General features: G+C 34.3%; 1 protein-coding gene across 8 annotated transcripts in view; it reads right to left on the reverse strand.

Annotated features, from left to right (window-relative positions):
- MGAT4C (MGAT4 family member C) overlaps nucleotides 1-14,846 on the reverse strand; it is a 693,471-nt gene that overhangs the window by 591,186 nt on the left and 87,439 nt on the right. For 6 of the 8 annotated variants that reach the window (XM_070254603.1, XM_070254602.1, XM_070254597.1 and 3 more), the window contains exon 2: nucleotides 7,490-7,522. The exons of the other annotated variants lie outside the window; for them this stretch is intronic. The gene's annotated coding sequence lies outside the window, so the exon portion shown is untranslated. The remainder of the gene's footprint in view (nucleotides 1-7,489; nucleotides 7,523-14,846) is intronic. 8 annotated transcript variants of the gene reach the window in all.

Here is a 14,846-nt window from a genome sequence, read left to right on the forward strand (position 1 = left end):
CTTGATTCTTAATAACAGCCCATCTTGAATTTGATCTTTGACTGAAGAAGTAGAGAATGTGAATAGACCAATCACCAGTAAAGAGATCGAAAGAGCAATCAAAAACCTCCCAAAAAATGAAAGTCCAGGACCACGTGGCTTCCCTGGTGAACTCTACCAAACATTCAAAGAAGACTTAATACCTATCCTTCTCAAACTCTTCCAAAAAATTGAAGAGGAGAAGAAGATTCCTCACTCATTCTACGAAGCCAACAGTATCCTGATACAAAAACCAGACAAGGACAACACAAAAAAAGAAAATTACAGGCCAATGTCACTGATGAACATCTATGCAAAAATCCTCAACAAAATACTAGCAAATCAAATACAACAATACATTAAAGAGATCATACATCATGATCAAGTGGGTTTCATTCCAGGGATGCAGGGATGATTCAACATCCGCAAATCTATCAACGTGATATACCACATTAACAAAATGAAGGATAAAAATTACATGATCATCTCAATAGATGCAGAGAAAGCATTTGACAAGATACAGCATTCATTTATGATTTAAAAAACTCTAAATAAAATGGGTATAGAAGGAAAATACCTCAACATAATAAAGACCGCATATGACAAACCCACAGCAAATATCATTCTCAATGGAGAAAAACTGGAAGCTATCTCTCTAAGAACAGGAACCAGACAAGGATGCCCACTGTCACCACTCTTATTTAACATAGTATTGGAAGTCCTAGCCAGAGCAATCAGGCAAGAAAAAGAAATAAAAGGGATCCAAATTGGAAAAGAAGAAGTGAAACTGTCATTCTTTGCAGACGACATGATTTTATATATAGAAAACCCTAAAGAAGCACTAAAAAACTGCTAGAAATAATAAATGAATACAGTCAAGTTGCAGGATACAAAATCAACATAAAAAAATAGGTTACATTTCTATACACTGAAATCCATATGTTAATTTGAAAATATTTTGCAGTCTAGAGAGTCTGGGACTAAGAAACATTTTTTGCTTGTATGTGTGAACCAAGCAAATCCCAATTGCTTTATATTTCCTATAAATTTGGCTTAAAATTAAACGTTTCCTTTTCCAGCTCTCTTGCTTTTCCTCTCTACAGTGTGTCCTTAGGATAGCTAGATTTCCTGGTTGCTGAAACCTCCCAAAGCAAGTGTTCCAAGCCAGACCTACAGAAATGCATGATCGTTGGTAATCTAATCTCAGATAGAGGAATGCAATAGCCCTTTGTCTGCAACCTATTCATTGAGGCAGCCACAAAAGCCACCCAGGTTCAAAGGAAGTGGACTTAGACTTGACTTGTTCATGGAAGGAAAGTCAAAGAATTTGCGACATGTTTTAACCTATGGAAGTGCTCTATATGTTATCTTTCCTTTGAAGTACCCACAACTAGGTCCTATTAGTATCAATATTTATATCTACTGCCTATGACTTAATTTTCCCCATTATGATTATCTCCCAACTCTTTTTTGTCTCTTTTCAAAGTCTGACTCAATCACCCATTCAAAAAGTATTAATGATGACTTATCTGTGTCAGGAGCAACAGGAAAAACAAAAGGAATAAAATACGTGGTTCATGACCTTAAAGCATCATTGTTTAGTTGAAAGAAACTATAAAATGTGAAACAATTCTAGAATATAAATTAATACAACAGCATATTAAAAATAAAATTTTGGCCTAGTCACGAATATGAAGTAGATGGATCATTTATAGAAATTCAAGATGATAATTAAAATGAATCTCCTCAGTCACATCAAGGACAAAGATGATTGAGAACTGGAAAATAAAGACTGAATATTTCGATTTCTTTGGAGAAAGCTGAACAGTAAATTGTATGTATCGTCCTCCTCCACAATCCCTCCTACACCCACACTTTGAAAAGTGGAGAGTAAAAGCTAATCCCAAATTGGTGAGAGGAACTTTAATGGACCAGTCAAGGAATCAGATACCCATGTTACAGAAGGAGGTGTGGCACCAGGGGATGGTTCTTGACTCATGCTTCAAAAAGTTAAAGGGAAAACAGTAGAAGGTTGCAGATGCAAAGTACCACCACTTTTCCTAAGGCAGGGGGAGGGTCAAAAGTGCAAGAATCTGATGTACCAGGTATGGATCTAGCAGTAGAAGTACTGCCCTGCAATCATTTAGAAAGGCATCTTTTCTGAAAGGATGGCCTTCCAAGGCCTGAGCCAAGGCGTCCATATGCACACTACATCAACATTTGAGAGCTAATGAGAAGAAACATAATGGAGAGAGACCCTGTACAAACTGAGGAAAGAAGCTGGCAAAGAGAAAGCCCCAGAAACGCTTTGTAAGAAAAAAAAAAATTTGACCAGAGCAATGCATTTGGCCCAGAAGGCATGAATTCATCTTTAAAATGTTCTTTCTTTTTTTTTCATTTTTAATGCCACATTTATTTGTTTTAGTTGTTTATTTTCAGATGTACATCATAATATATTTTGAATTCTGTGTAGATTACATCATGTTCACCACCCGAAAACTAATGATAGTCCATCCGCTCACATGTGGGCTTAATCACCCCTTTTTTAAATCTGTACTCCTCTCCGCCCTCTGCTACTTTGATAATGGAGATTGAAGAATCCTTGGCTTACAAGCTGAATGTCCATGAGGGAAGCTTAGCTAGGAAAGAGTCCAGAACCACTTCTCTGACTTACATTACAAGGTCCCTAAAGAGGAAGTGGACGTATTTCACTTTAAATTAGGCTCAGCTTTTAATTATTATATGAGGTTAGTCATTTAAATTTTACCAAATTGGGATTGTATTTTGGCCTTAAAGTGACCACAAAGCATTTGATAATGTAGGATAGGTTAAAAAAAAAAAAAAAAAAAAAAGCATGGAGCCTGCCAGAGTGTCCAAACTGTACCCACAATTGTGCAAATTCATCCTACTGGTAATATACAGCACACCATCCTTCAACGGCATCTTCTATTGTGTATTTTAAAAGAGTAGATACAGAGATGTTATGACATTTAGTGTGGGTAGAATTATTAGCCCAGATATTATTAATCTCATGTAATTCAATGAAAGAAAGAACTGTGGATAATATTTATTTCCACAGTCTTTCTAAATCACCTCATATGTCAAGAGCACACATCCTAGATTAAGCAAATATCAACATAAATAAGAAAAACAGTAAATAGAAGAATCTTACGGCTGGGTGAACATTTTAGCACTTTGTAGTCTTCATTTAGTAATGGTTCTCGTCTCCCATCAGTGATCTCAAGAACTAAAGGAATGCGGATGATGGCAGGAGGGGAGGGCACTGTTAGCTATGCATACCAGGAAACAAGCAATGTGTAAACTGAAAGACAGGGAAAAATAGTTGCTGCAGGTCATCTAAGACTGCCTGCATCTCTCTGAAGATACTAAAAGAAACTGAAAAATGGAGCCAGTGTCCTTAGAACAGTTAAATGTCTGGAGTCGAGGTCCATTTTTCAGATGCCAGCAAAAGATTGAAATTTATAATTCTGCTTTAGGGTCTTTTCTTAGTAATTAACTTACCTACTGGAAAATTAAACACACATGCACACACACACACTCACATTGCAAAAATATGTATCTAAATGCCTCATTTTCCCCCACTTTAACAAATTTTGTGGCGAATCTAGATCTGGGTCACACAATATTTGCATTCAGTCAACATACTATTATCAAGGCCACCTCAGAGAATAACCTAGAAGTCCCAAAGTATCCCACCAAGTCAATAATTTTTAGTGGATTTATGAAGAATAAATCTCAAAATAATAATCCATTTTTTAAAAAAGTGAATAAATTGGCAGATGTTACTGAAAATATTCTAGGTGTCAAACCATGACTTAGAGACTGTTTCTATTCATATCTCCACTTTTCTTTACTCTGTTCCCTCAGAGTAGCAAATAGGGACAGAAGCAATTACTAGACTTGGTTTATTCACACACCCCTAACCAATCCGTCTGACCAATGGTATAGTGGACTCTAATTTTATTGACTTGAGTCATATGTCCATCCTTCATTCTGCTGTTGGGTTATGTAGGGATCAGAGCGGGGTCTTCACTAATTAATATACACGGAAAGAACTGAGTTATTTCAATGAGAGAGAGATGGTGTTTATATGAAAAACACATGTCCACATATTCCTATATACTAAAGCCACGGTCCTCCAGCTCATTATTCCTGCTTCTTGAGAAGAATATAGAAACATGTGTGGTGCATTGAGGTTGAATTCATGTTGCAAGTCTATACAACAATTTCATACACTAACATCCCATCTCACAATGTTTTTTCAGTAATTTATGTAACAATTGGCTGCGAAAGTTGGCTTTTATTACTCTTTGAATTTTGAGAATATCAAACAAGTAATATTGCCAGGTTCATTACTGCTCTTGAGAAATTCATAATTAAATCCTCTTCAAAATACCATTATAATCATTTTTAATTCTCTGGAGATTTAACAAAAAATAAAATGTAACAACTGCAATAAAGTTCACTGGTAAATATGCAAGATGTATGTAATTAATTTCTTATTTCTGAAAATATTTCTGAAACTGCATGTTTGCAAATTGTGTATGTGTTAACTTGCTTAGGTAACAATTGAAAGAGGAAAGCAAAAGAGTCAAGGCTCTTCAGGGCTTTAGGGAAGTGAGGTTCTGTGGAAGCATATGGAAATTCTTCCTTTATCTGGACAAGTATTTGTTCTTCACGATACCCATGCACTGTAAATTAGACTTTCATAAGGTGTTTAAAAAATCGAAACCTGAAAAAAAATACATTTTAATAGAGGTTTACCATATGTATAATTTTTTTAAATATGAAATATTTTCATTAGGATTTAAAATGAACACTTGTCATTAATAATGATTCAAAACAGTTAATGGCAAATTAGCACCCCAACAATCAACCATTCTCTTAAAATCTTGACATCACGTTGTGTAAAGTGCAGGATTCAACAATCTTTATGACCTCTTTGACATGACTGCCCTTCCCCAAATTGTGAAGCTTTATGTAGTTGATCTTTGACAGAATTATAGACATCCCTAATAATTTTGTGATATTAATCTTTGACCATTAACAAATTTTTAAAAAATGAGTAATCCAATGCTTTAAATTTGTAACTATTATTTCTAGAGCTATCTTTTGGTCGTATACTTCCTCTGGTCTTACAGCCAATAAGGAGTGTTTAAGTAGTAATTTTATACATTGGTTATATACATATATGTACATATACCTATACATATATATACACACACTCTTAATCAATGATTGCCCAAAATTCCCCACCATTCATATAGCAATAAGAGTCACAAATTAATTCAGTTATATGACTTCAGAAACAAATAAGAAGATGTGCTAATTTGGAGAAATAGAGTTTGCTTTTGGTAAATGTTATTTTAATAACATTGACATAAATAAATTACTTATTAAATTACTGAAAGCTTAAACATCAACACTGACTCACTTTAAAAGGACCTCTGATAGTCACTAATAACTTAAAGACTAGTGACTTAAAGGTTAAATTTTCTGAATCTTGTGACATTATCTAGTACTTTATTTACATTATTGCATAGTGTTAAAGAGATTGAAACTGAAGAATCTACTTCTTAAAAGATCTAGTTTATACCAGATTGTCCTCCCCCCCCCCAGTTTTTAATGAATGAGGAGCTATGTGAAAATTAATCATTATTTAATTGGTTCTCCATTGTTCACCAGTTCTCTGAGTCTCGGGGACTTAAAACAAGTTGGATACAAGTGGTGATAATTTTGAGTTAGACTAGTCCAAACAAAAGACTTTGCAAGAAAGTGGATAGACACAGAGATGAAAATCACCAGCACTGCCTTGTTATCCTGTGTGCACCCATACAATTGCCACACCTGTGTTTGAAATACTTTAGACAAATATTATGACTTTCTAATAAGATGGTGAAGAATTCTGGCATTTCCAACAAGCTCCTTCCGAGGTTGGAAAGATCCTAAGTTGCATTGTGGCTGCATTTTTCCTACATGTTTAGGAATTGTCTTTTTTTCTTTTACCTTTATGAAGGGATATGATAGAAAACATCTGAGGAATTGAGAAAACATATAATCACACCCCGAAACTTTCATAGAAGAATGTCAGTGTTAAAGGATTATGGATGCTTCTCTTATCAACACCAGAGAATATGCTGTTTTAGATGTTTATCTCAAAAATTCAAAAATCAGGACAGAAACATCATCTATCACTTGAGAAAAGACAGTTAGAAACATTTGAAATTTGAGTGAAATCATTTCATGGTATAAATGTATCTTGCTCTTAAAATTTAAGCTAAATATATCAGGTTATATCATGAGGAAGTAAGATGAACCTACGTGATCTTTCTTTTCTACAGCAAAATTTCCACTAATTTAAGATGTAAAACTATAGAGATAAGATGTCAATAACCAGGCAATAAATCAGACTGAGATCCAAAAATATAAATTATCCATCTGAATAAAATTTGTGTGTAAATTTCTGGTTGACAAGATGATACTACCTAATGTATTTTATATGCCTGAATTGCTTTTGGATTCACTGGCATGAAGAAATATGTCTATCCACATTAAACAAAAATACTTGATTTCTTTCACTAGGTAAAATAACTAGAGAATTCAAATCTTTTCTCTCTTTTTTTGCTATAGATTCTAGCAACACAACCTTGTTTAGAGCTCAGTTATAGTAAATCATTAATTTGGTTGTTAATATAAGAAGTGAGTATATATATATATAAGAAGTAAAACAATTAACATTGCCTATAATTCTATCTCTTGTATTTAGTCGTTGTTAATATATGGATCTACATACTTCTGGTCTTTTCCCATGTTTTATTACAAAAACCCAAACCAAAACATGCGTGTATGTGTACATATATATATATGTCTACACACACACATGCTCCCAATAGTTTTGTTTTGTTTTTGTTTGCTTTTGATATGTATAATAGGTAAGTAATATCAAATCTAATTTGATAGGATTTAAACAAAATGTAATACATGCATAGATAAAACCATGTTGAATTGGTGGTGTTAGCTAGTTAGTTATTGATGACTTGAAATTAATTTGAAAATGTAGAAGTATGATTAAAAAGGGTGTAAATTACTAAGTATTACAGCAAAAATATTCCTGAATCAAAATATTTGAATATTCATAAGACATTATAGCGGTCTTAAAAGTATATTTTCCATTTTAAATAAAATGCGATGGCCTGCCTGTAACTACTGTGATGTGAATTATATTTTAACCCACTTTGAGTTAGAAATATTGAAAGGTTCCATTTCAATCACATCTCCAAATACATTGTTCTTCATTTTCACGTCTCTTCAACACTTGAATCCGATTTTTTATCTTTTATAGTGTTAAATCCAAGTTCCTCCACTTTAATAGATCCCAAGTGCCTAAAACAAGTAAAGTCTTAACATACAAAACTTGACTCACAGTTTCAAAATAGAAAGCAGTACTTACCCATCCAAGAAGGATGTAACAGCAGCTGAGAAGCTGTCAAGGAGAAAAATGCCAGAAGGATTAATAAATCATATTGCTATAACTTGATGATGAGCATTATAGACAGCTATGTAAAAACTAGGTTGCTAGCAGTCAGATGACCTGGCTTCTTTTAGCCTTGGTAGTAGAGTAGTGCACATTTATCTTCTGTTATGCGCTGGTAAGCAGCTGGCAGTCTCGGTGTATATAAAGATTACTTAAAGACTTTATGATTGGCTTGGATCCAGAAAATGTCCTCTGAGATTACCGTTAGCTCTCAGAGATCTCAAATATTGCTGAAGATGATTGAAGAGGCAAAGGAAAGCCAGAAGTCAAAGAAAGACAAGAATAGTAAGAAAAGTTGAGAGGATGATCAGGAATAAAACATGTATACTTAATGATAAAAGAATTTTAAAACAAATTAATGAAACCTAAATGTTCCTGTGGTTCATAAAAAAGAGTGATTTAGTAGGTTATTAAAACGTAAGGGTAGGTAACATCTAAAACAAGGGCTTACAGAAGAGTATTTTTTACATTTTTATTGTTTTAGTGTTTCTTATAAATAGAAACTAATCCTCGTAATGTATTTTCCCTATTATATATGAAAGGAGATATGTTGCTATTCCACTGTGATTTCCTGTGACCGTATGTAAAACATGATATAAATACCAGGAAAAGAAAAGAAACAAACAAACAAAAAAAACCTCTCACTTTGTTACTAATCCCTATGCAATAAATTGGAGAAGCTTTTGAGAAAATCAAGCAATAATTTAACTGTGAGGTATTACATCTGGTTTGGTGACTTGACAATACACAATTAAGATAGTTTATTGATAAATAAATTTCATTAAAATGGATGTTAACAGTATTTAGAAAATCATATTTCCAAAGAAAAAGCCCATGAGGAATAAGATGCTTTCATAACTGCCATAAATGAGAGAGTTTTTGAATTTTAGGCCATTAGTATGATACTACCTTGCATAGCCTAAATTGACAATTCTTACTCATCAACATATACTTTAAACATAGTCAAGAAGTAAGAAAATCAACAATGTGTATAATTCTATCACTTGGAGTTAGCCATTTTTAATACGTGGATCTACATAGTTCTGGTCTTTTCCCCACGTTTTATTACAAATAAACAAACCAAAACATAGCAGAACAAAATCTGTCTTGCCAAATCTAACATATAAGGATATGAGGAATGAACGTTCACCATAATCTCACTTAGGAAATGAATGCTATTGATCTTGCTGAGTATTATGCTAGATTTTTTCTATGTACATACGATCATCTTTGAATGTTACTTAATGTACAAATATATTTATACATATGGCTTTTTATAATGCATACGGTTTTTATAATAATTGTAAAAACACCATTTTCTAACTCATTTTTTGTCTCTAACACTGTATCTTAGATATCTTTCAATATTAGTTCAAACACATCCAATTATTTAATGATTATATATTTGTAATAAAAGAATGATTAATTTATATGTGATTTTTTGGTAACAATAATTTTGCACTTAAGAAAAACTGTCCATTATTAAGTTAGTTTTTATAGTTAAAACAAGATGAGATTGGTTTTGCAGGAAAACAAGGGAATTTATGTCTTAAGGAGAATTTATGTCAGGTGCAATTTGCAATGATAGATGTTATCATTAAGAAAATAAAATTGTGTAAGTAAGGAAGCCGAGGACTTGCTTAGTAGAAGGCAGGTCTAACAGTTTTGGTTCTGAATAGATTACAGCTGAAAGTGAATATTAGGAGATTCATTCTAAAGTTGATTTTCCTAAGTTGATGCTAAGAACTGCAAGAATTCATTTGCCAAAATTGAGAGTTGGAGCATTTGAAACATAGGAGCTACTCCAACATTGTTGAATTTTCATTTCTATTAATTTATTTTTGTCAAGTTTATTACTCAGGTAACCAAAGGCTGTATTGAAATCATCACATGTTAAAAGGACTCAATAGGATGCGTTTGAAAAACAGAAGCCTAAAATCATAATAAAGCCCTGAAAAGATGTTACACGTAACTTGCATCTATCTAACATCCATGAACTCATTCCCCAAAATGGCACCAAAGTATGTGTATTAGCTTTTCCTCAGGTGTTGACTTTTTCTTTGTAATTTAAAATATTCGCTCTATACATACTTTAATAGCTGTGGTCTTATTGTTGTTCATAATAGCACCTTTAGAATTGACATGCATTTCCTCTTCAACCAAAATTTGTAAAAATAAATTATCTCTCGATTGTTTTGTGATTAATCATGATATAGTTTCTCTGCTAAATCTTAAGTGATTGAAAAATAAATCACATGTGCTGTAAATATTTTTTGGACCACAAGCATTGCAAACTGACATTACAGTATGGATTTTTCATCTTGACAGCTTATTGTAGCAGCCAACTTGTCCCAGATTTTCCTTAAAAGAAACACTAGAATAAATCTGATCAAACATAAAGAATAAAACAAAGCACTTGTTTATTGCTGTAAAGGAATCAACTTGTACATCAGATATCATATGAGATTTATTCCAATTGCTACTGGATAGGTTGAAAATTTTAACTATAAAAATTAGCAGTAATTTTGCTGTTTTCAAAGGGCCAAGATAAAAGGACTACTGAATAGAACAATTGCACCTCACCTTGTTCTAAGGGTAGGAAAACAACCAAACACAAGAAGAAAATCAGTCTTTTCAGGGCATAGATTAAAAACACATTTTTTGATGTTATTTACGTAGTGAATGTTTCTGCCAACAAAAATCTCAGTGCTATAATCTATACTTATTTTGTCACTGTAGTAGTAAGGTAAAAGGAATCAGCCCAAATATATACTAAAATGCTTCATCCAAGGAATAGTATCACCACACAAATCTGTGATATGTAGCCATAACAAAGATAAGATGAGTGACTTTATTCTACTATAAATGTATATAGAGTCAGAGAAAGAGTCAAGGACCTTTTGCTGTTGCACAATACATATATTTCAGTAAAGGTAAACTCAAGCAAAATATTATTTCACTTTTGAGCGAGAATTAGGCTCTGCCTGTGTCATGGCCAGAAAATGTCTTAGGGACAGTGGGTTCAATAGCATATCAAAGTAAATAGAGGAAAAGTGAGGCAGATGATAAGTTAGGGATTGTGATTATGATCTTCCTCACCCTTTTTAAAAGTACTCTTAATATCTTGGATAATATTTAATAAACTATTGTTATATAATAGGTGCTATGCTTATTTTCCACATGTGTTCATCTTATTTTATCCTCCACAGAATCCTACAAAGCAATTTTATGTATTTCACTCTAGATATGAGAAAACTGAAGCACACAGAGACTTGGTAATTTGCTTTTGGTCCACTAGCTAGTGAGTGTCAGAGTTAGAAGTGAATTGAGATTGTCTACCTCCAGGCGCTGTGCTTTTGATTCTTGGATAGACGGCCATAATAACTCATTTGCATAGAACTTTTAGAGTTCTTAAAGAATTTTCATGCCTGTGCTCTCATTTTCCCTTTATAATCATTATACTCAGTCTGTGGGATGGTTGATGTTCTGTATAACAGACAGAAACGCTAAAAATATGTCTGGTTTTGAGTAGTAATTTTAGCAGTGATTAGGTCCAGAGTTTATGACAAGAACAGCTCAGGCTCCTGTTGCAACTGGATCACCCAATCAGGCTTTTCCTACTGCCCTACAAATGTTTTATTCCTTCTAAGAACACACCCAAATAAACTTCCTGTATGCAAATATGTATCTCAGAGTCTGTTTCCAGTGATCCTGAGCTAAAACAACAGTTTCAGTATCAAACCATTCTCTTGAGTTTGTTGTCCCATCTTCTTGGTTTCTATAATACTCCCTTGTTGTTTTCTTTTTTTCATTACTTTCATTTATTTATGCAGCCTATGAAGTATATCTATTTCATATATTCGATTTTAATATTTTGTCTCTACATTCTGGAGACTCTAGTTTTTGATTCCTCATTTCTTTGGTTGTTTTGTGATTTTTTATTGTAAAATTATATTTCCTAAAATTTTACTTGTAGGAATTATTTGTGGCTTGGACTGAAGGCAGTTTCTTCTATAGAAAAGTCGTAGTTGTTTCTGCCACGTGACTGGGGGCTATACCAACCTAGGACTACTTCAAGCTGTAGTGTTGCATTGAGGTTGTTCACATCACATAAGTAGGATAAATTTAGGCCACAATCCAATATAAGGGTTGGTTTTTACCTAGAAGGATTGTTTTCCCTCATCATTCAGCACTAGGATTCAATCAGGAATATCTTGTAAAACCCTCAGTAAACATACATTTAAAGCTCTTTTACACTTCCATGAAGGGGCTAGCCAATTTGGTGGACCCAGGTTTACGACAGAATTATATTATTTTAACCTTCCTAATTTAAGCAACTAGACTTACCTCTGGAAATCTATGTAAACTAAAACTCAGGTTCACCCGAATTTGCAATTGCACTCAAGGTGGAAGCTAGTTTCAGCACTCTGCTTATCACTTTCCATTTTCTCCTTTTGTTTAGTTTTGCCTCAAAATATTCCTTACTTTCTATTCAGCTCATCAGTGCATTTAAATGTGTTAATCTATTCAGCATTTATAATTTCCTCCAGCCAATGAGACAGACAGATTACCCATTCTGCCAGCCTGCAGACATGTTAGTCCCTCCCTCTAATCTTCAGCAAATATCTTCACTTTTAACATGTGGTCCTTTTTCCCAGCCCAGCCAGCTGGGATGAAGTAAAAATAGAGACTTAAGAGCAGAGAAGCTAAATCTTTGGTTTTTATTTTAATGAAAGCTACGTTACTGATATAATAGACAAACAGTTGGGAAAAATGAAAAATTAAATCACTCTTCTCCCTCATGAGAATAAAAAGGATAATTACTCCCTTTGGTACAGAGAAAAGTTTGAACAATGTATTGGAGAGAATCATTTAGATCTTGGTGGGACGTAAGAAGAAGTTTTATACATCTTTTCTGCTGTTAAATCAGTAAAATATAAAAGGAGTATTTACAGAAATTACTAAACAGTTTAGGGACCCAAGAACAAAGGATGCATCTTCCTTTAATTCTTCCTGGAATGATGCAAATAAATATCCTTTTAGGATTCCCTAGTAACCCAGCAAAAATGGGAGCATGAGGGTTAAGGTGTCTCTTCGCTGCTGGAGAAGGAGAAGACACAGGCAGCCACAGCAAGTCTCTTGTGGGTAACAAGAGACAACAACAGGATTTCCTTTTGCCTCTGATAACAAGGCACTTGGCTGAGAAAGAGAAAGCAGGCAGATGTTTCAGGGATCTGTGGTCGTGATGAAAGGAAATTTTAAAGAGCAGTGTGGGATGTATGTCAAGAAACCAGGTGGGAGTACAGAAACCTCAACAGATGCCAGTGTGGTGTGGATATGAGACATGATTGTAGATTGCAACAGATGTCAGTATAGGAGAAAGGAAGGCTGAAGCCCAGATGCCTCACCATCTGATATTATTGTATTACACAAACTTTTCAGAAATTAAACCAACCAAGGAAGAAAGGAAGAAGGAAGTTGAAGGGCAATTTTGAATTGACTGAATTAAACCCTGAGCCTGAGAGTACTTTGAAGAAACCAAATTTACTTAAAATTGATTATGTTTTTGCTACCAAACAGAATGGGAACTTAGTTAGAAGCTAACTCTGGTTATGAGGAAAATGAAATAAAAATAAAGATAATTACATATTTTCATCACTTGAATTTTAGAACCTAATATGTTTCTCTTCCACGGGAGATCAAGAGGCTAGATCTCTCAGAAAGAAAGTAGTGGTCAATTGTGTAAATTACTGCTGACAACTAAAGTTGGATGGGAACCAGCAACAAGTGACCCTGCAAGCAGAATCCTAGAATGGCAAGGGTGGAAAATCAAATGGAAGGTGAGAAAGTTGAACTGGTGTATATGTGTGTGTACGTGTGTGTGTGTGTATAAACTCTCTTGAAAAACTGGTTACGGAGGGAAATAGGAAATGAAAAACAGATAAAAGTAATAACTAAAGAGATATATGAGGTCAAGGAGACATTTGGTTTGCTTTATATTAGCTTACAGACAGTAGACCACATTTCACTGATTAGAGGGAGTATGTGGTAGAAATTTAAATGCCGAAGATGCAGGAGACAGAAGAGCTAGAAGTGTAGTGGGAGCAAAGGAGCACATGTGAAGTGAGATTTGGATTGAAGAATCACTCTGTTGTAATGGGAATGGGAGGCAGCAGGTCAGTTTTTAGATACGGTAGCAAAAAAAAGGTAGTTACTGTCTGAAGGATTCTCTCTGGTAAGAAATGAAGCCATACACTGAGATTAACAGAGGAAAGAAAGAAGCAGTAAAAGATTTAAGTAGAGTGAATAAGATGTGATTTCACTGCAGAAATAAGCAGAGTAAACTTTCTGGAGAAACACTGCTTCTTGAATGCATTGTGGAGAGCCTATTTGAGTTTGGTGAACATGAATCTATAGTGCTTCCAATCTACTGTTCAATGCTTAGCTGTTGGCCCACAGGCATAGAGAGGGATTTGTCTGTAGTTGCATTCTTGACAGGTGTGCATGAGATTAGAACAAGGGAGTCAAGAATATTTTTAAAAGAGTAATAGTAAATATGTTACAACCACAAAGAAGGACTGGATGTGAAAGAAGAATGTGGAAGTAGAAGGCAGTTGATCGGTAATGAGACAATTGAGGATCAATGAATTGGGCATCTCGTCACTGATTCTACTTTTGATGATGGTAGTTGTTAGGATGACCAGCTGATGAAGTTATCAGTGATTTGAAAGAAATAACTTGGAAGTCTGTAAGCGTCCAGCCTCAGAAAGGGAAGCGGGAAGAGAGCAAGGAAATCAGAGAGTTCAAATCTGATGATCAAAAGAGGGAACAGAGAGAGTAGTCTGGGTGCAGCAACAAGAAGCAAGGGAGAGTACCAATTATAAGGAATCTGTGCTGGGTATATTTTATTTGGTTTTCAGGGAAGTGGAAGTATCTTTGAACATAGAAAAATACCTCATTTTTGGAATAGGCTGCTTGTAAGGGGCCAGTCTCAGAAAAGATTCAAAGAGATACTGGATGAGTATTAGTTATGTTGTGAAGAGGCTTTTAAATATGCAAGATTAGATTACATAATCTCCGAAGGTGCTTCCTACTCCAAGCTCTCGTCTGAATCTGAATCTTTATCCACCTACCGTCCATATTTTCTTTTTCTCCCAAGTTCAGTTGTTAGCAAAATTGACTATATCCTCAATCTCTTTCTTGAATATCTTTCCCACCGTCTTACACTAACTTAAACCTGGTTCTTTCCAAATGATATTTCTTCTTCTGCAGA

The sequence above is a fragment of the Equus caballus genome, chromosome 28, assembly GCF_041296265.1.
Source record: "Equus caballus isolate H_3958 breed thoroughbred chromosome 28, TB-T2T, whole genome shotgun sequence".
NCBI classification, from domain to species: Eukaryota; Metazoa; Chordata; class Mammalia; order Perissodactyla; family Equidae; genus Equus; species Equus caballus.